Here is a 27,952-nt window from a genome sequence, read left to right as displayed (position 1 = left end):
ACATTACGTCAAGAGTATATACAATCATGATATCACTGTTAACTTGGATCATGTGGCTGAGGTAATGGTTTGTCCGATTTCTTCACCGCCAAGTTATTCTTTTCTCTTCTTTCTATACTGTACTTTGTGGAGAGAAGTCACAATGCAGAGGATTCTTAAGAAGTGTGAAATTAAATGTCACCTTCTTGAGAGCAGATTATCTATGTAAGTTATTTGGATTTCTTCTGCATGGGAGATTTGTCTTTTATACTCTAGACAACATGACATCTACCATCTTAATAGATTTTTAACTATACAATATGCTATGATTGTTAACTATAGGCACAATGTTGTACATCAGATCTCTAGAACTTAATTATGTTATATAATTGAAATTTATATACATTGATTAGCCATTCTCCATTTCCCCCACTCTCTAGCTTCTGGCAACCACCGTACTCTTTGTTCTATGAGTTTGATTAGTAAATGGAATCCTACAGTATTTGTTCTTCTGTGACTGACTTGCCTGGCATATTTCAAGTAGCGTAATGTCCTCAAGGTTCTTAACTACTTTTTGCCTTTTACAGAACTTCGTTTTGAAATCATACAGTGTGGGGCATTTCAGACTGATTTCTTTCACATGTCAATATGCATTTAATATTTAGAAACTTTTTTCACAGCTCAATAGATTATGTTTTATCTCTGAATCATATTCTATTTCAGGAATATACCACAGTTTGTTTCTCCATTGACCAGATTAAGAGAATCTAGGTAGCTTCCATTTCTGACGATAAATAAAGCTGCCGTAAACATTTGTATGGAGGTTTTCATGTGGACATAACTTTTCAAATCAGTTCTGTAAATACCAAGAACGTGGTAAAAGTATATTAAACTTTGTAAAAATGTGTCAGTCTTTCAAAGGGGTTACACTATTTTTATTCACATGAGAAATGAATAAGAATAACTGCTGCTCCACACATTCACCAACAATGGTATTTTCAGTTATTTTTCATTTTTTGTATTAGGCAATCTAACAGATGTATAATGGTGTCTTGTTTTAATTTGCTGTTCCCTAATGACATATGATGTAGAGCATCTTTCATATTTTTCATGTTTATCTCTTTTATAGTGATTTGTCTCTTCAGATTCTTTACCTACTTTTTATATGGTTGTTTCTATTTCTTATTCTTGAGGATTAAAAGGTTTTTTTGTAGTGTGGATATAAATCCTTTATCAGATATGTGTTTTTCAAATCTTCCAATCTGTTGTTGTTGTTTTTCATTCCCTTAATAGCCTCTTTCACCAAGAAAAATTGTTGTTTATTTTAAACAAGTCCATTATTATTTTTTTTCTTTTCTTTTTTTATTGGATTTTAGGTTTTGGGGTACATGTGAAGAACATGCAAGATTGTTGCATAAGTACACATATGGCAGTGTGATTTGCTACCTTTCTCCCCATCACCTATATCTGGCATTTCTCCCCATGCCGTCTCTCCTCAACTCCCCAGCCCCCACTGTCCCTCCCCTATTTACCCCTGACAGACCCCAGTGTGTGATTCTCCCCTCCCTGTCTCCATGCATTCTCATTGTTCAACAGCCACATGTTCTCAACAGTGATAACATGCAGTGTTTGATTTTCTGTTCTTGTGTCAGTTTGCTGAGAATGATGATTTCCAGGTTCATCCATGTCCCTAGAAAGGACATGAACTCATCGTTTTTTATGGCTGCAAAATATTCCATGGTGTACATGTGCCACATTTTTCATGTCCAGTCTATGATCAACGGGCATTTAGGTTGGTTCCAGGTCCTTGCTATTGTAATGTTCATTGTGCTGCAATGAACATTCATGTGCATGAGTCCTTATAGTAGAATGATTTATAATCCTTTGGATATATACCCAGTAATGGGATTGCTGGGTCAAACGGAATTTCTATCTCTAGGTCCTTGAGGAATCACCACACTGTCTTCCACAATGGTTGAACTAATTTACACTCCCACCAACAGTGTAAAAGGGTTCCTATTTCTCCACATCCTCTCAAGCATCTGTTGTCTCCAGAACTGGCGTGAGATGGTATCTCAATGTAGTTGTGATTTACATTTCTCTAATGACCAGTGATGATGAGCATTTTTTCATATGTTTGTTGGCCTAATGTATGTCTTCTTTTGTAAAGTGTCTGTTCATATTTTTCGCCCACTTTTGAATAGGCTTGTTAGTTTTTTTCTTGTAAATCTGTTTTGTTCTTTGTAGATTATGTTCTTTGTAGATTATGGATATTAGCTCTTTGTTAGATGGGTAGACTGCAAAAATTTTTTCCCATTCTATTGGTTGCTGATTCACTCTAATGACCGTTTCTTTTGCTGTGCAGAAGCTCTGGAGTTTGATTAGGTCCCATTTGTCTATTTTGGCTTTTGTTGCCAATGCTTTTGGTATTTTGGTCATGAAGTCCTTGCCTAGCCTATGTCCTGAATGGTTTTGCCCAGATTAATAAAAAAGAAAAGAGAGAATAATCAAATAGATGCAATGAAAAACAATAAAGGGGATATCACCACAGATTCCACAGAAATTCAAACCATAATCAGAGATTATTACAAACAACTCTATGCAAATAAACTAGTAAAGCTGGAAGAAATAGATACATTCCTGCACACTTGCAACCTCCCAAGCCTAAACCAGGAGAATGTCGAAACCCTGAATAGACAAATAACATAGTCTGAAGTTGAGGCAGCAATTAGGAGCCTACCACCCAAAGAAAGCCCAGGTCCAGATGGGTTCACAGCTGAATTCTACCAGACACACAAAGAGGAGCTGGTACCATTCCTTCTGAAACTATTCCAAACAATCCAAAAAGAGGGAATCCTTCCCAAATTATTTTATGAGACCAAAATCATCCTGATACCAAAACCTGGCAGAGACTCAGCAAGAAAAGAAAACTTCAGGCCAATATGCATGATGAATATAAATGCAAAAATCTTCAACAAAATACTGGCAAGCTGATTGCAACAGCACATCAAAAAGCTTATCCACCATGATCAAGTAGGCTTCATCCAGGGATGCAAGGCTGGTTCAACATACATAATTGTATGAACATAATTCACCACATAAACAGAACTAATGACAAAAACCACATGATTATCTCAACTGATGCAGAGAAGGCCTTTGACAAAATTCAACAGTCCTTTATGCTAAAAACCCTCAATAAACTCGGTATCAACAGAATGTATCTCAAAATGATAAAAGCTATTTACAACAAACCAACAGGCAATATCATACTGAATGGGCAAAAATTGGAAGCATTCCCTTTGAAATCTGGCACTAGACAAGGATGTGCTCTCTCATCACTCCTGTTAAATATAATACTGGAAGTTCTAGCTAGAGCAATCAGGCAAGAAAAAGAAAAAAAGGGTATTCAAATAGGAAAGGAGGAAGTCAAATTGTCTCTATTTGCAGATGACATGATTGTATATCTAGAAGACCCAATCATCTCAGCACAAAATCTCCTGAAACTGATAAGCAACTTCATCAAAATCCCAGGATACAAAATCCATGTGCAAAAATCACAAGCATTTCTATACACCAATAACAGACTTAATGGGAGCCAAATCAAGAACAAACTGCAATTCACAATTGCTACAAAGAGAATAAAATAACCAGGAATACAACTAACAAGGAACATTAAGGATCTCTTCAAGGAGAACTACAAACCACTTCTCAGTGAAATAAGAGAGGACACAAACAGATGGAGAAACATTCCAGGTTCATGGTTAGGGAGAATCAATATTGTGAAAATGGCCATACTGCCCAAAGTAATTTACAGATTCAACGCTATCCCCATCAAGCTACCAATGACCTTCTTCACAGAACCACCTTAAACTTCATATGGAACCAAAAGAGACCCCACATAGCCAAGTCAATTCTAGGCAAAAAGAATAGAGTGGCAGGTGTCTTACTACTGAACTTTGAACTATACTACAAGGCTACAGTAATCAAAACAGCATGGTACTGGTACCAAAACAGAGATATAGACCAATGGAACAGAACAGAGGCCTTGGAGGCAACACAACACATCTACTACCATCCAATCTTTGATAAACCTGACAAAAAACAAGCAATGGGGAAAGGATTCCCTGTTTAATAAATGATGTTGGGAAAACTGGCTAGCCATGTGCAGAAAGCAGAAACTGGACCCCTACCTAACACCTTACACTAAAATTAACTCCAGATGGATTGAAGACTTAAACATAAGATCTAACACCATAAAAACTCTAGAACAAGTCCATTATTAACATTTCTTTCATGGATTGAGATTTTCTTTCATGGATTAAGATTTTTGTGACTTATCTAAAAACTCATACTCAAATTCAAGTTCACCTAGATTTTCTCCTTTACTTTCCTCTAGAATTTTTGCAGTTTCATATTGACTTTTAGGTCCATTTTCATTGTAAGTTAATTTTTATGAAATTTGTAAGTTTTGAGTCTAGATTGATTGATTGATTATTTCATATGCATGTTTAATTGTTTTGGCTCCATTTATGGGAAAGACTATCCTTCCCCATTTGATTGTCTTTGCTCCTTTGTCAGGGATTGCTTGACTATATTTTTATGTCTACTTCTTTGCACCCTGTTCTGTCTCACTTAAGTAAGTGCCTATTTTTATACCATACTATCTAGACTACCACAGTTTTGTAGTAAGTATTGAAATCAAGTAGTGTGACTCCTCCAAGTCTTTTTTCTTCTTCAGTTAATTGATTATTATTTTTGTGCTGAATATTCTGTTTTTTATATTTTCATATTCACTTAGAATCAATTTGTTAATATCTACAAAATAGGGCCCTGGAATATTTATAGGATTGTATTAAATCTGTAAGTCAAGTTGGAAATAATTAATTAACATTGAAGAGTAGGAATCTTCCAATCCATGAATATGGAATAGCTTTACATTTACTTAGATCTTGTTTGATGTCTTTCATTGGAGTTTAAGCATTTTCACATATAGACCCTGTACATAATTTGTTAGATTTATACCTAGTTATTATTTTTCCCTTAGGGACTACTGGCATAAATAATATTGCATTTTTAATTTTAAATTCAAATATTCATTGCTGATACATAGAAAGCAACTGACTGTTGTATAGTAACTTTGTCTCTTGTGACCTTGGATTACTGAATTATTAGTTTTGAAAACATATTTGTTAATCCTTTGAGAATTGATTAAAATTTGAGAGTTGATTATACTGTTTTGATAACAAAGGCAATTTGATTGTTTTCTTTTGTATCTGTATACATTGTATTACTTTTCATGTCATATTACACTAGGTAGAACTTCCAGTACAATTTTGAATGACAGTGGTAAAAAAAGATATCCTTGCCTTATTTCCATTCCTAGAGGCAAAATATTTAGATTCTCACCATTAAATATTATGGTCGCTGTAGGTTTTTGCAGTTGTTCTTTATCAAGTTGAGAAAGTTTCCCTCAATTTCTAATCTGCTGAGAGTTTTTATCATTAATGACTATTGAATTTTATTAAATTATCTTTCAGCCTCAATTAGCAATGTGAGAAATATATTGATTGATTTTTACATATTAAAATTGCTCTGAACACCTGAAATAAATCCCACATGGGAGTGATTTGTAATTGTTTTAAAATATTTCTGAAATTTACTTGATTATATTTTGTGGAGGACTTTTTTACATCATGTTATGAAAACTATTACTCTTATAGTTTTCCTTGTCATATTTCTATGTAATGTAGTATTACAGTACTGCTGACTTCATAGAATCAGATAGGAAGTGCTCTCTGTGCTTCTATATTCCAGAAGAGTTTGTGAAAAGTTGGTATCATTTCTTAAATATTTAAAATAATTCAATAGTGAAATCATTTGGCCCTGGTGTTTTGTTCTTTCGAGGTGGGTGGATTATGAGGTCAAAAGATCAAGACCATCCTGGTCAACATGGTGAAACCCTGTCTCTACTAAAAGTGCAAAATATTAGCTGGGCATGGTGGTGCATGCCTCTGATCCCAGCTGCTCAGGAGGCTGAGGCAGGAGAATTGCCTGAACCCAGGAGGCAGAGGCTGCAGTGAGCCAAGATCACGCCATTGCACTCCAGCCTGGGTAACAAGAAACTCCATCTCAAAAAAAAATGATATTAGTTATTAATTATAGTTTAAAATAACCACTGGCCTATCCAGATTATCTATTTCTCTCCATGTCGGTTTTGGCAGTTTGTGTCTTTCAAAGATCTAGTCCATTTCATGTAAGTTACCAAATTTGTGGGCATAAAGTGGTGTTAAAATTTTCCATTATAATAGTGGATGGTTTATTCTGCCTCAAAATTATATATTTTTCCTCACAAAATTTTTCTTCTGTTAATAAGCACACTAAAAATTAATTGTATTGTATTCTTGGATAATTGATTCTTTTATCACTATTTAATGTCTATATTTATCCCTGATCATTTCCCCTGTTTCAAAGTCTGATTTATCTTCAATTAGTATGATTAGTTATGTCTTTTTTTTTTTTTTGCATTAGCTTTGGTATGCAATACCTTATTCCAATTTTTTCTTTTAACCTATATGGATGTTCATATTTAAATTGGGTTTTCAGTAGGCAAAATATAGTTGTCTTTTGTATTAAACCATTCAGACAATCTCTGCCCTACAATTGTAATATTTAGACAATTCACATTTAATATTATTAATGATTTCATTGGATTAATATCTGCAATGTTGGCAATTGTTTTCTGTGTCTTGCATTTATTCTTTTTTTTTTTCTTTTTTTCTTGTTTTTTCTGCCCTCTCTAATTTTGATTTAATATTTTATATAATTTATCTTCATCTCCTATCTGAGCATATCAATTATACTTTTTTGGTGAATTCTCTATTACTTACATTACACATTTTGACTAGTCTAAGTCCACCTCTAAATAACATTATGCTGCTTTACCAGTAGTGACATACCTTATAACAGACTATTCCAATTCCTTAGGGCATTACTGTCATTCCATTTACTTATCTATGTATTTTAACCATCCAATATAGTGTTACTATTCTTACTTCAAACAGTTATTTTTTGGATGGAAAATAAAAGACAGATTTTATTTTACCTACATTTAATCTATCTCTGACAACCTTTCTTTATGTAGATCGAATATTTTGAAATATATAATCTTTTGTTTCCCTGAAGAACTTTTAACATTTCCTGCAGAACTGCTGGCAAAGAATTCCCTAGGTTTTAATTTTAAAATGTCTTTATTTATCCTTCATCATGAAAGGTTATTTTGCTGATATAGATTTCAGAATTCCAGGTTGTTAGATAATGAATATCTTCTTTCAAATATGTATATTTCTACACTTTTCTTTCTCGCACAATTTCTGCTGAGAATTCAACTATATTTCTTTTCACTGTTTCTCTAAACTATAGTAAGCTTTCCTCTGGCCTATTTAAATAGTTTCCCTTTATCTTTGTTTTTCTGTAGTTTAAATTTGATATGCAGCAGTGTGAATTTATGCATAGGTATAAATTTCCTGAAACTTATGCTGACTGGTGTTCTGTGAGCTTCCCTGATCTATGTCTTGGTGTAAGTCATTAATTTAAAAAAATTTCAGGCCAGGCGCGGTGGCTCAAGCCTGTAATCGCAGCACTTTGGGAGGCCAAGGCGGGTGGATCACGAGGTCAACAGATCAAGACCATCCTGGTCAACATGGTGAAACCCCGTCTCTACTAAAAATACAAAAAATTAGCTGGACATGGTGGCGCGTGCCTGTAATCCCAGCTACTCGGGAGGCTGAGGCAGGAGAATTGCCTGAACCCAGGAGGCGGAGTTTGTGGTGAGCCGAGATCGCGCCATTGCACCCCAGCCTGGGTAACAAGAGCGAAACTCCGTCTCAAAAAAAAAAAAAAAAATTTCACTGATTATTGCTTAAAGTATTTTTTCTGCTTTATCTTCTCTTTCTTCTTCTAGTATTCCAGTCAGGCATATCTTACACCTTATGAAATTGTCTCATAGTTTTTAAGTGTTCTATTCCACTTTTTTCTTTGTTTTTTTTTTCTTTTTACATTTCAGTTTGGGCAATGTCTGTCGACAAAATTTAAGATCATTGATTCTTTCCTGGGGCATATTGAGTCTACTAAGGAGCTCATTGACAGCATTCTTCATTTCTATTATGGTGGTTTTGGTTTCTAGCACATCATTTTGGTTTGTTTCTAGAATTTCAATTTCTATCACTTCATTTTCCCATTTTTCATCTGTTCTTTCAAGATGGTTACTTATTTCATTAGAGCCATTTTAAATTTGTGATCGTTTTAAATTTCCTGTCCAATAATTATATCATCTGCGTCATCTATATTTGTTTCTTATGCTTATTTTGTCTCCTTAGACTAATTTCTCTTTGTCTTTTAGTATGCCTTATGATTTTTAGTTGAATGCCAGCTATGATGTGTTAATGTAAATAGTCTTTAGTGTGAGAACTTAAGTCACTATGACTAAAATTGGGGATTTAAAAAACTAACTGCTGTAGTTGTAGAAACCAAAAATTCAAATTTCTCTAGTATTCCTACTTTGGTGTACCCTATTGTCTCCAGGCTTCCCTAAGAACTCTTCCTTAGGTAAAGACTTACAGATTGTGTAATTATAAACCCTGTTACTATTATGTACCTCTTGGTAAGGTAGTGAGATATGGAAAAGGGAAAACATTCTATAACATTAGAGTATCACAGTCTTCTAGTAGAAATATGGCTCTGAGATATGGCCTTCATAAGCATTTCTTAGCATTTCCGCCCCCTTTCAGTTTAGACAAAAAGCCCAGAGAAAGTTATTAATAGAAATGCCCTTTTTCTAGGTCCATTAAGTCATTGACAATGTCTTTTTCCTGGAGAGTAGGACTTTGTTATGGAAAAAGCACTATGACTATTTCAAAATGGTTACTTTCGGCTTTCCCCTGAAAAAGTCAAGATGTACTTTTTTTGGTGGCTCTTCCCCACAAGGATCTGATTGGTTTTCTGGAATTGAAACCCAAATAAATTTGTGCATCACCCCCAAGACACTAAGACTCAAGAGTTTATCACTCTTGCCCTCATGGTGGTCTTCATTAATCCTCTGAAAATTCACAAAAATTATCTTTTTACTCTCTTTGCCAGAGAATGGCTCCATCTGTTTCTTCTCTAGATAAGGAGCTCTCAGCTATGACTCCTCAGCATTGCCTCTCTGAATTTAAAAGTGACTGTCTGTCCTCCACCTCAGTTATCTGATGAATCCAAGATAAATCTGTAAGTTTCATTTGTACAACTGTTTATTTGTTGTAAGAAAGGGACTACAACTTCTGCGCTCTTTATATTTTGGAGCTTAAACCAGAACTCTCAGGATTTATGTATTTTTTTAAACCCAAGTTTACATTAATATTTCCAATTTAAATAAGATATTGCAAATTTTTTCATATCTTTGGTGATTTTGTATTTATTTTTCTTGTCTTTACTGTGGAATATCTCTCTTACTAGTAACATTAACATATTTATTAATTTATATTATTATATCTGACAGAACAGGAGCATCACCATCTTGAACATGCACCACCATTTATGGTTTCCTTTGATCAAAAACCACCTAAATCCATAGGCATTAGCCAAATGGCTAAGGTCAGCATAACCAAAAACCACAAATGACCAGAAATATTTCAACCCTACAATAAACCCCTCCCTGCCCAGAGACTTAACAGCTACGAGATCAGCTCTCCTCCAGCTATAGAGATGTCAGCCCTAAGATAACCTCCCCTCCAACCAGAGACATTCCAAACCTGCAATGAACTTCTCTTCCACACAGAAACATTCTAAACCTATCATAAGCTCTCTTGCCCTGAATCCTTAAATACTCTGAACCTATAAGAGAGAGTGCTCCTGACCAAAAATCAGCCAGAAGCCCCTCTCAGGTTTGTTCTCCAAAATAAGCCTGTCTTTAACTGTTGAGCTGCTTTTTGTGTTTCTTTGCTCTTTAACTCTTATAATACCATACTTCTAAATGATTTTTTAAATTGTAAAGCTAGTATTATAGCTTAAGACTCCTTGATAATTCTTTTTGTCTTTAGAATATGTTCCACAAGGGGTGAGTACTCAGAGTCCTCAGTTCAAATTTATTATAAAACACTTCTTGTCTCTTAGCAGTTATGTTTACTATCTGATATATAATTAGATTCATTTCTAAATTATTTTGTTAAATGCCAGGCTTGTTTTTTTTCTTGAGAATTATATTTTATTTTTTGTATGTAAAATATGGACATGGTTAAAAAATGAAAACCTTATAAAATTGGTATATTCAGAGAAGTATTATTTCCACTTATATTTTCTTTCCACTTTTCTGCCTGTCTTTCACATAGTAAGTCTTTTCAATATTTCTGCCTTAACCATTTTCTGAGCAAATACATATTTTAATTATTGCCCCTTCTATTTTACACAATTGTAGCCAACTAAAAATACCTCTGTAACTTTCTTTTTTAACTTTGCAATATACCTTAGAAATAAATCTACAGGCTAAACATTGTGGCTCATGCCTGTAATTCCAGCAACATGAAGGCAGAAGTAAGTGGATCCCTTGAGCCCTGTGGTTTGAGAACAGCCTGGGCATCATGACAAAACCCTGTCTCTCCAAAGAACAAAACAAAACAAAACAAAAACTAAAATTTAGCCAGGAATGGTGGTGTGTGCCTATAGTCCCAGTTACTACTGAGGCTGAGGCAGGAGAATCAAATGAACCTCAGAGAAGGAGGCTGCAATGAGCAGAGATCATACCACCACACCACTGCACTCCTGTGTGATAGAGTAAGACGCTATTTCAAAAAAAGAAAAAGAAAAGAGGCGAGGTTTGATGGGTCATGCCTGTAATCCTAGCACTTTGGGAGGCCGAGGCATGAACTCAGGAGACTGAGAATAGCCTGAGCAACATGGCGAAACCCCGTCTCTACTAACATACAAAAAGTTAGCCAGGTGTAGTGGTGTGCACCTGTAGTTCCAGCTAGTTGGGAGGCTGAGGCAGAAGAATTGCTTGAACCTGGGAGGCGGATGTTGCAATGAGCCAAAATCATGCCACTGCACTCCAGCCTGGGTGACAGAGCGAGTCTCCATCTCCAATCATTGTTTTTATGAATCATAGTACAACCATACAACCATATGCTTGTGCATTATGTTATTTTGTGTTCTAGAAGTGAATCAAATTTCACTCCATAGAGGTAATACTTTGCAAGCCTTCGCAACATAGATAAATTCCTGTTTTTCTACAACCTCGTCAACAGAGTGTATTGTCAGTCTTTTGGAATTTGTCAATTTGATAAGAAATACTTTGATATCACTATGTAGTTTTATGTGTTGATTTTATAGTTACTGAGTTAAGCATAATTCATTTCCACACGGACTATTTTCCATTATTCCTCATTCACTGCACTTTGTCCTTTTTTGTTGTCAGTTTATTCTTTTTTCTCTCTCGCTACTTTCCAGAGCATTCTATGTGATGAGGATTATAAGCTTTGTCTGTGATACCAGTGAAAAATGTTTTGTTCCAGGACTTCTTTTGGCTATTGAGTTTTCTGCAATTTAGTTTTTCTTTTTCTTTATGTTTATTTTTAGATTACCGAATCTATTAATGCAGTTTTAAAATTACTTCTGCATTTTAAATGAAAGACTGTTTCATTATTACTGCAGTTTTTAAATTGCTTCTGAATTTTAAATAAAAGATTGTTTTATGAGCATGTCACAAGTAGATGTATTTTCTTGTATCAGAGTGTAAACGTGGATATATCAAAACAACTTCCTTATTGATTACTATTTGGGTGCTCATCATCTTTTTTCAACATTGTGTCCATTAGATCTGAAACAAAAACAGTGTGCAGGCAGTTTATCAAGAAGTGCTCACAGCACTTTTTGTCTGCCATCATCCACTTAAGATGTGACTTGCTCCTCCTTACCTTCCACCATGATTGTGAGGCCTCCCCAGCCATGTGGAACTGCAATTCCAATTAAAAACCTCTGGGAAGTTCCTTATTTTGAAACTACGCCCCCTTGTGGACCTGGAAAGAGAATACATTCCCTCACTACCAAGGCTTGGAAATGCATCTTCTGAAGCCACAGCACCAGCTGTACTGTGGCTCATTTTAGCCATGGCTGGAGTGGCTGGGATGCAGCATACAAAGTCCCTACCTTGTACACAGCATAGAGACCCTGGGCCCAGCCCACAAAAGCATTTTTTCTTTCAAACCTATTTTTTCTTCCTAAACCTCTGGGCCAATGATGGGAGGGGCTGCCATGAAAACCTCTGACACCCTGGAGACATTTTCCCCATTGTTTTGGGAATTAACATTTAGCTCCTCATTACTCCTGCAAATTTCTTCAGCAGGCTTGAAATTCTCCTCAGAAAATGAGATTTTTTTCTATTGCATTGTCAGGCTGCAAATTTTCTAAATTTTTATCCTCTGTGTCCCTTTTAAAACTGAATGCTTTTAACAGCACCCATTACCTCCTGAATGCTTTGCTGCCTAGAAATTTCTTCCATCAGATACCCTAAATCAACTCTCTCAAGTTCAAAGTTTCACACATCTCTAGGGTAGGGGCAAAATGCACCAGTCTCTTTGCTTAAATGTAGCAAGAGTCACCTTTACTCCAGTTCCCAACAAATGCCTCATCTTCATCTGAGACAACCTCAGCCTGGATTTCATTGTCCATGTCACTATCAGCATTTACTTCAAAGCCACTTGACAAATCTTTAAGAAGTTCCAAACTTTCCTACATCTTTCTGTCTTCTTCTGAGCCCTCCTAACTGTTCCAACCTCTGCCTGCTTTCCAGTTCCAAAGGTGCTTCTCCTTTTTGGGGTATCTTTTCAGCAGCGCCCCACTCTACGGTTAGCAATTTACTGCATAAGTCCATTTTCACACTGCTGATAAAGGCAGACCTGATACTGGGAAATTTACAAAAGGAAGAGGTTAAATTGGACTTGCAGTTCCACATGGCTGGGGAGGCCTCACAATCATAGTGGAAGGCAAGGAGGAGCAAGTCACATCTTAAGTGGATAATGGCAGGCAAAAAGAGATAACTTGTGCAGGGAAACAGACTGCTAGAGTGCAGTGGCATGATCTCAGCTCACTGCAACCTACACCTCCTGGGTTGAAGTGATTCTCCTACCTCAGCCTCCTGAGTAGCTGGGGCTACAGGTGGACACCACCACGCCTGGCTAATTTTTATATTTTTATTGGAGACAGGATTTCACCATATTGGCCAGGATGGTCTTGATCCTTTGACCTTGTGATTCACCCGCCTTGGCCTCCCAAAGTGCTGGGACTGCAGGCATGAGCCACACTGCACCTGGCCTGGAACTCCTCTTTTTAAAACCATCAGATTTCATGAGGCTTATTTAATATCATGAGAATTACACAAGAAAGACTTGCCCCCATAATTTAGTCACTTTCCTTCAGTTTCCTCCCGTGACATGTGGGGATTGTGGGAGTTACAATTCAAGATGAGATTTGGTTGAGGACACAGCCAAACCATATCTAATGTGTATATAAGAAAAAAGGAAAGATCTAAATAAAAAAAAACAAAGTTTCCATTTTAGGGAACTAGAAGAAGAAGAATTTAAGAGCAGAAAAAAACAAGAGAAAAAGAAATAGAGCAGAAACCAATAAAATCGAAAACAATAGAGAAAAGCAATAGAAATAATAGAAAATACATTTAAAAATAGAAAAAAATAGAGACTTTTGTAAAAATGGAAGTCACAATCTGGTCTATAAAAAGATCAGTCAAATTGATAAACTTCTAGCCAGGCTAAGTAAGAACAAAAGGAAAATACAAATCACCAATATCAGAAAAAAAGCATAGGTAATTATTATAGCCTCATAGGGCTACAGATGATGAAAACTATGAAATCACTAAGTGCAAATACCCATTAAAGGATAATAAAGGTATACTATGGGAAAATCTATGCCCCAAAATCTGATAACTTAGATGAAATGGATAAATTTATTAAAAGATACAAACTAGGTCGGGTGCGGTGGCTGACACCTGTAATCCCAGCACTTTAGGAGGCTGAGGCAGGTGGATTACTTGAGGTCAGGAATTCGAGACCAGCCTGGCCAGCATGGTGAAATCTAGTCTCTACTGAAAATACAAAATTAGCCAGGCGTGGTGGTGGGCACCTGTAATCTCAGCTACCTGGGAGGCTGAGAGAGGAGAATCTCTGGAACTCAGGAGGCAGAGGCTGCAGTGAGCCAAGATCGTGCTACTACACTCTACCCTGGGTGACACAGCAAGCCTCTGTCTCTAAAGAAAAAAAGAGATACAAACTATCAGAATTACATAAGGATAAATACTCTAAATCATTCTATATTTATTAAAAAATAGATCAGTAACTGATAATCTTCACAAAAGAAAGCCCCAGGCCTAAATGATTTTAACTGCTAAAAATATTTTTCTAATTTTCCAAGATTGTACTAATTCATCAATTGTGAAATCACTAGTAAAGTGTTATAACCAATTCAAATAATTTTCTAAAATACACATTTACGTGCTGTCAGGAACAAAAAGAATTTACAAAACATTGGGTTATATTCACAGAACAATATTCAAATATATCTTTACCAGACACAATTTGTGTTTTCTTCCTTTTTTTAAAAAAAATATGTACTTTGCTGAGCTGGAACCTCACTGCGCCACCAAAGCTGGAGTGCAGTGGTGTAGTCATAAATCACTGTTCTCAAACTCCTGGGCTCAAGTGATTCTCCTGCCTCAACTTTCTGAGTAACTGGACTACAGGCATGTGTCACCACACTTAGCTAACTTACAATTTGTACTTTCATGAGCAAGAAACATTTTCATTACCATCTGTACGCTACAACTTTTATAGTCTTAAAAAGGCTTAAAGGAAGTAAAAGGCAGAGATAACGTGAAGGGTATACAAACTGAGACATAATCATTTTTGCCCTTTTCAATGGCTCTCCCAATTTCTTTCTGACATATATTAAGAATAGGTGAGGGCTCTTTCAGAAGCTCAAATTTGTTATCGAAAATAATAGTTTACACTTTTTCAAATATTTTAGAAGCAATACATATATATACTTCATTTTTCAGTGAATCACCTTTCAAGGCCACTACCACCATCTACCACTAACGTGGCTCTAAATTGTCCCTCATTAATGCACTGCAGAAGTGAAGGTAATGCACCTTCCCAAAACCTGAGAAATTAATGTTCAGGCACTCTCATGTAAGTACTTGCAGAGTTCTCATGTTTATGAAGTGGGAATACCTCTGTCCAAAATAAGCTCCAACCTAATTTATACAGGGAGATCCAAAGCCATACTCTGCAGGAGCATAGCATCTTAGAGAACTGACTTTAATTGGATTACCGTTTCTCTCTAACTCAAACTTAAGGTATTGAGGATCACCTTTAATGGCCATAGCAACGATAGAAAATGATAAACAGATCCAACTTTCTTTGACAATCCTGAAAGCTTCCTGTTTGTGATAGTATTCTACCCATCCAACTATCTATTCATCTAAACTTTTAATCATTAATACTAGGATAAGCTTACTATTAAGGCTAAGTTACTGGAATAAGCTTATCACAAACCAGCAGAAGGTTCCTAAATGCTGTCACTTGATACCTTTCTGGGGAGTTCTCTCTCCCAATCCAGGGAAATGTCATGGTGTCATGGAAGCAGCAGGGGGCTGAAGAGAAAGAAACAAACTCCTTAGCTCTCTTCCTCGTCAGGCACCTTACTATCATCTGTGAAACACGGACACTTAACTTTCTACCACTTGATAGGATTATTGTGATAACTAAGGCTGCAGATGATGGAAAACATGAGATCACTAAGTGCAAATTCTTTTAAGGCACAATGTTAACCTTTGGCTAGAACTCAGGCCAATTGCTGGTCACATTTACTTTCTCCCTCACACTTACAATTCTTTTTTCCATATCAGTAATTTGTGAAAAAATTCTTTCTTCATTCTTTATTATTGGTGTACTTCCCATAGCGTCTTTTTATTATAATTAATATATTATCCTCATCACGCTTAACCTATTTATAGCTCATTAACATAAACACTCAGGGTTACAATGACCTAATCTTTCCTCTACTTTTTCTATATTCTTATCACAGATGATTTAATATATTTCTATAATTTTTAATATTTCTTAAGATATATCTGTCAATTATTAAGGGAGAAATTACATCAATTCTCCACAATTTTTTGAGAGATTACAAAGAGAATGAGCACTTCCCAATTCATTCTATGAGGCCAGCATTGCTCTGAACAAAACCAGATACACATTACAAAAAAGAAAAGCTTCAGAGCAGTATTTTTAATGAACATAGATCCAAAAATACACAAAAATATTACTAAATTGAATCTAAAAGTGTACAAAATTTCGAAAATATGTTACTCCATCTAAAGGCCAAATTGTCTCTTGGTCTTAAAAGCAATTCCTGGTTTTTTTTTTTTCTTTTCTTCTTGCAGGTAAACATATGTTTACCTAAAACAAGGCTTGGAATGGAAACACCACAAAGATGACAAATAAAACAAAAAATAACAAATATTACCTAGTTTGTGAATAAGTTAAAATAACAAATTTTTGCTGAGACTCTGTAAACAAATTAAGTAAACTTATGTGCCACTAAAATAAAAGGCAACTAAATTAATTCATAATATATGTTATTACAAAATATACATCAGGAATATCAAATATAGAAAAGAATTTTAAACTGATTTTAATGGTGTGCTTAGAAATTAGTAAGTTTTTTGAAGCAGATACTGAATAAAGAAAGTTTTCTTTCTTTGGTTTTGCTTTCTTTTGAGACAGAGTTTCATTTGTCACTCAGGCTGGAGTGCAGTGGTACGATCTCAGCTCACTGCAACCTCTGGCCTCCCAGATTCAAGCAAGTCTGTGCCTTAGCCTCTCGAGTAGCTGAGATTATAGTGCATGTCACCATGCCCAGCTAATTTTTTGTATTTTAAATAGAGGCAGGGTTTAACCATGTTCACCAATGTGGTCTCGAACTCTGGACCTCAAGTGATTCACCTGCCTCGGCCTCCGAAAGTGCTAGGATTACGGGCATAGTGTGCCTGGTCCTAAAGGAAGTCTTCAACACCATTGTCTTCACAAGAGATTCGCAGATGCATTTTGCTATATGCCCAACTGAAATTTATTAATCTTCTATATGGGACTCAGAGATACAGCTGTATTTGCTTTAGTTTAATCTTACCACTAAGCCAATTAGATAATGTATCTCAAATTCTATGGAAGTAGAAACAGCCTAGTGAGAATTTAAATATATTTCCTAAAATCACACAACTAAGTGAAGGGCATTAATATTAATTTAAAACTAACAACAACAAAAGAAAACCTGGCTCCATTCAAAAAGTTAGAAATCAAGAAGTATCAAGAAATCAAGGCAAACTTCTAAACCAGATCAAGGGTGGACATCTTTGCTGGATCACACCATAAAATGTTTCCTTAACTCAAGGTCCTTTTCTGTAATGCAGCTTAATCTTTATGCAGAATTTACCTGGATTTTACTGTATTGCCTGTGGAAATTGAGGTTTGGGGATCTAGGAGAATTGACTCCATGATGGCATCCTGGCAACCTTGTACATCTCTACATGCACTACATAAGCAAGTCTTAACTGTGATTGATATAGGTCTTGGATAGAATGCCCTGTGATTCTTCTGGAACATTACACCATGGGAAATTTGTGCATAGAAATTATAATAATTTTCTACCTGCCTTCCTATTCTCCTGGGAGATTGTCATGAAGCATTTTTCACAGCCCTGGTTTCTGAAGATGTATGAGTCTGTTGGCTTCTACCCTTCAGGTTACAGCTGAAAGCTCCAAGATTGCTTAGCTACAGCATGGCCTCATGTCTTCAGCAACAGAGTCCCAACATCCATGTTATATTGTCGTGTCATATGCCCCCTTTTGTTTCTATGCCACTCTATAAGATAAATTGCATGTAGAGGAGGCACCTTTGTTTATCTTGCTTTTTGCTATCTATCTACAGAATAATCTTTGTTAATTTTAAAAGGTCTTGTTCTCTATTTACTGGCCAATTCAGTCAGCTTTGCCTTGAAAACGAACCAGCACAAAAAAATGATGATACTCTGGCTGCTGCTGTTACTGTGACTAGTAACTGTTCTTTGATGCAGAAAAGAACAGTTTGATGTCTATTCTGCTGCCATTCATGAAACTGCTGCAGGCACATTTGTCGGCTTGCAAGTACTGTAAAATGTTAGCTCTTTCAGAGTTTCGGACAATGACATTGGCTTGAATTGTGTCACATATACACCCACAGCTGGATAATGACTGGGGAAAAGATATTTGTGTATATGCTTCAATTTCCCTAAAAAACGTAACAGAGGGAATTAGTATAAAGGCCTAACTAACGTTAATTAGTAACATGATTAAGATATGGAGTAAACTTCATAACTCTTAACACAGACTCTTTATCTTTTTACCTAACACTTTTTAAGAAAAAATTAAAGAAACCCTATTTCAATTAGACAAATAGTTGACTATTTTCAATAAACAGAGTCTAGAGGGTATCAAGAAATATGTTTCAGAGCATGTAAAAACACTTTGGTTTCTTTCCTCTACACTTAGGAAGTCATTAGATGTTGAAGTTGGGAGCACTTAAACTGTTTTGAGACTTTAAAATACAGATGTTGAAAAAAACTTATTAGTTTAAAAAATGATCCTTTTAGGAGTTAAATGTACTTCAGTGCTAATTATAACTTTTAATGATTGTAAAATGCCCTAGGAGACTTTAATGAAGAAGACTGCAGGACTACATTTCCACTGTAAATTTTCCTTTTCCATACACAGGGTAAGGATAAGAGAAATGTGTTTGAAAACCCAAAGGACAGAGCTAATTGTGTAAAGTTCACTAAATGTTAACAATTTCTCAATGACCCAGGAGTCATGTAAGGGAATTGCAGGCACATTCTGAGAAATCTTTGGCAGTATTAGTCTTCTAATGTTAAAAAATGGGCTGAGAAAAATTGAAACACTGATAATGCTTACCTAGCCTATAATAGATGTTACTTAAATCAAAAATACTGAGAAAAGACACAATAAATGGCAATTATATTAGGAGAAACTCCTGATTATTTCTAATTGACTTACTGAAACTGTGAGGTTTGCCAGCAATATACTTCTAAGTTAAAATTACTTACAAAATCTGGAAAGTCAGAGTCAGTGGCACTGTAAGTTATAAGTTACATAATGATTAGTCAAAGTAATTTTCCCTGAAAACATTATGTCTTATACGGTACTCAGAATACTTAACTGAATTGCTTCATACAATGGTTCATTTGTACTCAATCATTTCACACTTCAATTCTTTGCTCTCTTGTGGTTGCTGCTGTTCAAGAGGCTAAGTGGTGCTATTTCTCTTAATTGTTGTCAAACGGAAGCATCATGTTACGGCTAGAAGAATAAAGTGTTCTTTCTTTTGGAAATAGGACAAGGCACTTTTCAAGGTAACTTATCTCTTCCACAAAATTAAATGACTTGGCCAAATTAGGTAATTTATCTCCAAAATTGATCACTTCAGGTGAGTCAGGTGTATTTTCTGCTTTACTTCACCACTCATTCGTGACATTAGAGGTAGGAGTTTCAATTTGTTAATGATTTTAACAAATTGAAACTCATTTTGTTATGAATGAAAATCTTACCTTAGGATTTTCAAAGAAATGTCATATGGATTCTTTTCTATTTTTAATTTTAGATCTATAAAGTTATTATATAAGTATATTAGGAGGGAAAAAATACAATTTATGGATGTGATGACTAAGCTCTGATTTTTGTCTTGCCCAAGTTTCTATCTAAAAGGTCTGGGGAGTGTCATGCCCTACAAATTTTCATCAGATGGATTTTATTTAACCCTGTATATCAAGACTTACTTTTTAATCTAACTCTGGCATAAAAAAGAAGAAAATCAAAATGTTTCACCTCAAAATATATTTCCTTTCCATACCTTGAAATTGCCCTGCAAAGTCTCTTGCGGGAAGTGATGGATCTGGCCAAGCATCTTCCTGACACTTTCAGCAAATTGGAAAACCCACGGAGGGTTTCTATCTTACTAAAAAATATTTCAGAAAATCTGTATTCATTGAAGAAGATGATATTTGGGTCTACTAACATTGAGACTGAACTGAGGCCCAGCAGTAATTTAAATGTATTATCCTTTGAAGATTCAGCTACTGGGCAGTACAACAGAAACAAATTAAAGAACATAAAAATTTTATTAACATTGTAGATGAAACATGGGACCCAACACTTGATCATTTAGCTAAACATAATGGAGAAGATGTCCTTGGAAATGCAATTAAACAAAAAGAAGATGGATTTGAAGATGGAGTAGAAGACAATAAATTGAAAAAGAATATGGAAAGAGCTTGTTTGATGTCATTAGATATTACAGAACATGATCTCCACATTTTGGAACAGCAGACTCAGGGAGAATATCTTAGTGATACTCCTTATAAATCTACTGAGTGTTTATCTCCCAATGATAATGAAAATGATACATCCTACATAATTGAGAGTGATGATCTAGAAATGGAGATGCTTAAGAAGAAACCTCAACTGCGGAGCCCCTTTCTTCACCCCAGTTCAGCAGGAAGTAGTTAGAGCAGTCGTCGCCTGTGTCCCAACAGCAGGTGGACTTTCCTTTTCAGAGTGGGGACTCAGGAACTGTGTTAGAGGAACTTCCAGGGTCAGCTAGGGCTTTGTTCCCAGTGAAGGAATTTTCCAGCCTCTGGCTCCTAAAGGTGGAGACTCAGTGACTCTGGGTTTTAAAACACTAACCAGTCTAGTAAAAGATTCAAAGATCAACTGATCCAGAGAAAATCTGAAAAAAAAAAAAAAAAAAACCCTCTCATTGGATGAGAACAAGAAAGGGGAGGGAATAACTCAGGGGTATAAGCTCCAGCTGTGCAAGCCTGCAGTGGCACCCCCTCTGGGTCCCCTTCCTTGGCATGGAAGCTATCTTTTCACTCTGCCTAATAAACCACACTACTGCATAAAACAAAACAAAAAACAACAACAACCAAAAAAACCCTTCTCCCCTTTGTTTTTTTTCCTTCCTTCCTGGATCCAGGAGATAATCAACCAAGAGCCAGGCACCCTTCTAAGTCCAATGAAAAACAATTTGCAACATGGTCTCTCTAAAGTCTGCTATCTAAGAGCTTCCTCTGCACAATAAAGTTTGGTTTCCAGAATTTGTTATCTTTAACTTGAACATTTCTTTCTATTGATCCCAGGTCTTTAGACAAACTCAATTAATTATAAACCAGAAAATATTTAATTTACCTATAACCTGGAAGCCCCCACTTTTGAGTTATCCCACATTTCTAAACCAAACCAATGTATTACTTAAATGTATTCGATTGATGTATCATGCCTTGCTAAAATATATAAAACCAAGTCGTACCCCAACTACCTTGGACACACCTTCTGAAGACCTCCTGAGGGTTGTGTCACGGGCCATGGTCACTCATATTTGGTTCAGAATAAATCTCTTCAAATACTTTACAGAGTTTAACTCTTTTTGTCAACAGATGCATTAAGTAGTTTTAATGAATCTTTCATTTTCAAATATTTATCTGTCTGTGAATGGTAGCAGAAATGAAAATTCAAACTGAACAATGACATGGTCAGCAAAATCTCTAAGATGAATAAACTTATTACTACCACAGGCCCTTGGCCTTGTTTTTACCAAAAGTTTGTTGAACTGTTGTGAAGTTTCTACCCTAAACCAATGAATCAGGAAATCTAAAGTAATTATACATTAACTGCTATAATTTAATGAAGACCTAATATACAGGAACTTTTCTAAAGGCCCTCCAGCAATATTAGGACTCCAAACCAGTGAACTAGATTTATAAATTTATAAATTTATGGCTATAAACAAGTTGCATATTTCATTTTCTACAACTCCTACACTAAGGATGAACTATAAAAAAGATTTTTCTATAGTTAAAACAATCCATTAGTAGCATTAATTTGAAAAACATCTAAAATAATCTTCTGATAAAGTAAAGGTATAGTCCTTCAAAAATATCTTAGGATAATTACACACACATCACTGAATATGTGGTCTATTATAGACATGGTTTTTCAAAACAAAAGTATCAATTCAATGCAATAAAAATCAAGAACTAGGTATAATAATAATTTTATGTTATTTAACATCTGAAAATAAATGGAGAAAGGTGGCTACTGGTTCATGGTAACTGCCTATATCTTATAATTATATTCATATATGGGGACCCTATATAAGAAAAGCAGGCTAACCTGATAAATCATAAATAAAGTCAAAATATATTAATCCAAATAATTATGATAAGTTCAAATTATTCTATAGTTATACATTTATTAAGAATGTTTATACACATTAAGAAAAAAATGTTATCTTTTCATTCTTGTAGAATTCTGATACAGTGCTATATGACTTGCTTTAATTAAAGCTAAATTTTATGCGGGGGCTTGGAGGCTCATGCCTGTAATCTCAGCATTTTGAGAGGCGGTTGGATCATGAGGTCAGGAGTGTGAGACCAGCCTGACCAACATGGTGAAACCCTGTCTCTACTAAAAATACAAAAATTAGCTGGGTGTGGTGGTGCCACCTATAATTACAGCTACTTGGGAGGATGAGCCAGGATAATTGCTTGAATCTAGGAGACAGGTTGCAGTTATTAGCCAAGACCACACCACTATACTCCATCCTGAGTGGCAGCACAAGACTACATCTTGAAAAAACAAAAAGCAAAACAAAAACCTAAATTTTGTTTTAAAAGTTTTTCAAAGTAAATATGCTGCTAAACCAATCAGGTTTTAGAAGATTAAGGGGTGGATAACCATGGAATGCAAGACATAGACCCATGAAGTGTTATCTTCATGTTGAAAATTTACATACATTCTGAAAATGTCTATTCAGTGCCTACTATACTACGTTTACAGATAATAAACACACTAGGTTTCCAGAAAGTGATGGAAAATGTAGTTTTTCTTTTCTACTCTGAAGTTCATGGAATTAATTTATAAGGGTATTTCTGATTTTCTTTCATTTTCATATTTTTATTCACTTATCTTCTCATCAAATTATTTCTTGCTTGTTTGTTGGGTTTGTTGTTACATGCGTTTGTGTTATTGTTTCTTGTTGCTACATTTTTTTAACTTTATTCCACTTTCATGCCTTACAAAGACAAAAACAATTTTCTAGGCTCCACATGAGAATAATGAGGTAGATTCTCTCAGTCCTTTCGAGGTTTTTAAAATTTTTCACATTTGTCAGAAAAGAGCATTTACAATAAAATTTTTTTTCTTTATAATTCATGGATTCCAGCATAACATGGTGTATTAATTTGAAAGATCCCCTTTCATGGGTAGAAGGATGAAGAGAGGGATTCAGAGACCCAGCCTTATCAGATATCAGATGACTAGAAAAAAAGTCCTACTCTCTTTGGACCTAGAATCTAAAGGTTGAAAAAGAGAAAGACTTGCAAACCAGTCTAGTTTTTTTTTTTCTTAATGGGCCGGATTAGAAAGGCTAAAAATAAATATGGTATATATTTAAATATTCACTGCTCTTAAATGTATTATCTCTGATTTTTTATCCCTTCCCCAGGCATTTAATAGTAAATTTCTATAATTAGAAAAATCTGTCTTTAATTATTAAAAAGTCCAGTCTAATACAAAGTAGAATATCACATAATGCCAATGATTACTCCCCTCCTCATCTTAGTTCTTTCCTGTGATTCAGTGATCATGTGCAGCAAAGCAAAGCTTGGCCAATTATTTAACGTCCCTTTTTTACTCCCTCTCCTCTCCCTGTTATTCAAAGGTCATGGTTGGTAGAGGACAGAAGAAAGGATGCTAAGGTCATCTTGTTTACCTGGTGCTGTTTTAATGATCTCTTTGTAGGAATTTCCCTGGTCATCAGGCCTGCTATTATTGTAGATGTTCACATGATTTCTCCATTTGTGGTTACTTTAAGAACTCTCTGCAATAACATACTGCATTATACTCTGACAATAGACACGATCTCTCCTACTGATCTTATGATACCACACTTACTCTCAAGGTATGCTCTTGGTGGTATGCCACACAGAACTTTTTACTGCTGAAGTTTCTCTACCTAGAATGACCCTTCTAAATTGGGTCCTTCGACATTGACTCAAGCTATCTACTTCCTAGGAGTTCACTTATCCCAAAGAAGACCACGTATTCTAGTTCTGCTAAAACGATGAAAATGCAATTTATCTAAATGACAGTTAATCTCTTTATTATATTTTTGCAAGCTACAACAGTTCACCTTTAGTTTTCAAGTTTTTCACTTTGCAATCATGAATCAGAGTGTATTTTCACAATGTCTCAATTTCCAAGGTGCACACATCCTTCTTTCCCCAAGTCTCTCATTATATGTGGTAGGTTGAAAATGTACCCCCCACCCGCAAGAGATATCTATGTCCTAATTCTCAGACCCTGTAGATGTCTTACTTTATATGAAGAAGGGACTTGGCAGATGTGATTAAATTAATAATCTTGAATTAATTAATAATCTTGGATTATCTTGGTAGGTCCAATGTTATCATAGTGTCCTTATAAGAAGAAAGCAGAAGGGTAGTGAAAAAGAAGGAGTTGGAAGTAGAGATCACAGTGATGTGAACGTGAGCCAATGAATGTGCCAGCTTCTTTTCTTAGAAAAAGACAAGGAATAGATGCTTTCCTAGAGCATCCTGAAGAAAAGCATCTCTGAAACATTATGATTTTAGCCCTATATGACTCAATTCAGATTTCTCACTTCCAAAACTATAAAATAATAAATTTATATTACTTCAAGCAATTATGTTTGTGGCAATGTTTATGGCAGCAATAGACAACAACTATGAAACACTTCATTGAAAAAACTATGTAACCCAGCAATTCTGTAATATGACACTAAATTGCCAGGCTTTTTTTTTTTAATACCGACAATCTATTTATCTACCTTTTGGGAAGGAGAAATAATAAGTCAAAGTGTTCTCTATGCTTAAAAATTTTTCAACAAACTTCCTGAATTTCTGGTTTCCTTTTAAGAAGTTTGATAAAGATGAAGTCTCCAATTTCAGTTCTTCCCCTGGTAATTTCTGCATAAGTATGTTTAGGGTGTTTCAATAATTTTGGAGTATCTATAAATCATATCTCCAACAAATTAACAGCATTCATGATTTTTCAGGAAGAGATGTAGACAGAGTGAAGGGAATCATAAAAGATAATTTATGATACTAGGTTCCTAAACCAACCAGAATCTGAGGGCTCTGACAAACAAGAGGGAGGAGCCCCTATTAGAAACAAGAAAAGAAAGTGAATAGAGAGGGTCCCTTGAGAAAGGCTGTGAACTTCCCATGAAGGCTGTAGTCATGCTGAGGTGAACCATAGAGATGGAACCAGAGGAATAAATCACCTAACCTCACTCTACTTCCTCTACATCTGTTAGTGTCTCCCTCTGGCTAAAATGAAACAGGAGTCAGGGGGCAAGAGAATCTAATATGTTTCACATAGGATAGAGAGGAAAATGAAGAAAGATGGAGAAGGTTGGGGGAGCAGATGGGAGAATCCAACACAGAGTCCTCATGAACACTCTTTTCTAAGCTTCTGGCTTTCATCCAAAATTCTGGAAAGCAGGGGAAACACATTATGACAATGTAACCAGTAATTAACACAATGGGATATGTTATAATAAAATATAAATAAATCCCTAAGGAAACAGAGAAAATTTTAACTCTATCTGACGACACAAGGTAGGTCTTTTTAGAATAGAAAATATTTTTCATTTGCAGTGATTGTTGAGCATGAGTTGGTATACCTTAAGTGAATAATGAGAAAAGCCTCATTTTATAGAGGATAGTTTCTATTAGTTTTCATAACTAAAACAGAAAACTGGAGTGCTAAGCTTGACTTCTTACTCAATTTCTGATGTTTCTGTCTCCAAATAAAATTATATTCTCTTTTATTTTTCCTTTTAGTCTCACTCCATTTTCGAGATTTGAACGCTGACCTCTTTTCAGTCCCACTCTTCCCCCTTGCCCTCTTACCTTACATATGAGCAAATAGACAAGAATGCCTGCGTGTTCCCTTCCTCTCTCCCTTGAACTAGGAAGTTCAAACCATGCAAACTTCAGCCCACTGAACCTTCACTCTATCCCTCCCCCATTCACAGTTAGAACAGACACTTGCCACTCCCTTCAATCAAGCCACTTCAGATCAGCTTGGGTAACGACCTGCCTGTTCTCAGAAAGCCTCAATACATGAGTAAGAAATTCTTTCACATCTTATTGGTACATGTATAATGTCATCAGTTGCAATATGCAGTTTAATTTAGGATGAGATCGGATTGCTCTTACACTCTGTGGACAACCACAAAATACACACATTCAGCAAATACAATAGTTTGCAGGAAAATAGACTTAGAACTTTATCTTTTAAAATACAAATAATGAATTTTAAATTAATATGTCTAAATAAAACAAAATTACTGAAGATAATTAGGACTTTGTTATTCATGTTTAGGGTATACAAGAGAGACTGAAAGGCTTTTATTTTACCATTGCACTGAGAATCAAAATTATAATTCCAGTTATTAATTCAATGTTCCCAAATATCAAATGCTTCGTCGGCCTTCATATATTCAGGATCTTGCCCTCACAACAAGTTATCCCACTCTACTTGCTCCCTGGCTCTTTCATGTTCTCAATCAGGTTCCAGAAATATTGTTTTTCTATCTCGATTTCAACAGAATGGTTAATAATTCCAATTTTTTGCTAAAGATTCCCAAATTTCCTCTTGTAATTATTCACTGGTTTTATAATTAGGGCAAATTCATTGTAAAAGCAAAGACTGAGCAATCTTGATTACAAAACAATGTGATGACTGAGACACTGGTAAACAGTCAAGGACTGGGGTTAGAATTTTATATGTGTGTGTAGATCTCTCCCTAAAACTAAAACAACTCCAGCAATTTTGACAGCTGCAAACTTAAGCACGATCATTTTCTTTATCTGGGTGAGAGCACTCCTGGGCTATTTATTTCCAGCACTGACCCGTTTTCTTCTATCTCAGAACATCCCTAGTCCTCCTTCCAGTCTCTTATATTAGCTTGTGCTGACTAATATTGCTACATTGTTTATACTTTAGCAGTCGAACAGTTGGATTTTGCACAGAGGGAAAATGATGCTTTGAACTTCTTGGCCCAGTACCACTGTGAAATGATTGCTCTGTTACTCAATTGCTTTCCTGACCAATGAAATTCAGTTACTCCTTTTCTATTTTCTTCATTTTTCTCTTTTTTCTTGTTTTTAACATAGGAGTATTAGCCTTCTTGTCTCTTCCTCAGTAGTTTCTTGTAGTTTCACTAGTCAATGTTGTTATTGCTTAGATCCGTTAAAGATCCTGTAATGTTGGTAGTTATTTATATTCCACAAATGTACACAATTCATGATTTTTTTTCACAGAAGATATCTCATGGTATTTTAATTTGTTACCACTAGCCTTTTTATTCTTTCTTGTGGTTATGATACCTAGTTCTCATTAGTGGCAAGCAATGAGTCCTGAAATATATTCAGAATATATCTTATGCATGTTAGAAAATAAGCACACTGCTTCGAGAGTACAAAGGAGCATCTCAAATAAACCCCATTGCCCTGCATGTAGGTCAAAGGTATGAATAAGAAAAGCAGAACGATATACTCCATGAAAGCCAAAGAAATTGAATTAAATCTTGAGGACAGTTATCACTCCATAAGAAAAACACGATATCTGCGGGAATATTTATGCAACATATATTGAAATATAAAAATATTTGTGAATGGTACCCAAGGGCTTTTTATAATTTTTGCTCCATATTATGATTAAATGGTGAATGTGAATTGAAACAATCAGGCTACATATTCATACTGAATTAGT

Source organism: Callithrix jacchus, chromosome 1, assembly GCF_049354715.1.
Source record: "Callithrix jacchus isolate 240 chromosome 1, calJac240_pri, whole genome shotgun sequence".
Taxonomy (NCBI): domain Eukaryota; kingdom Metazoa; phylum Chordata; class Mammalia; order Primates; family Cebidae; genus Callithrix; species Callithrix jacchus.
The sequence above is the reverse complement of the archived record's forward strand: the minus strand, read 5'-3'. Positions refer to the sequence as shown.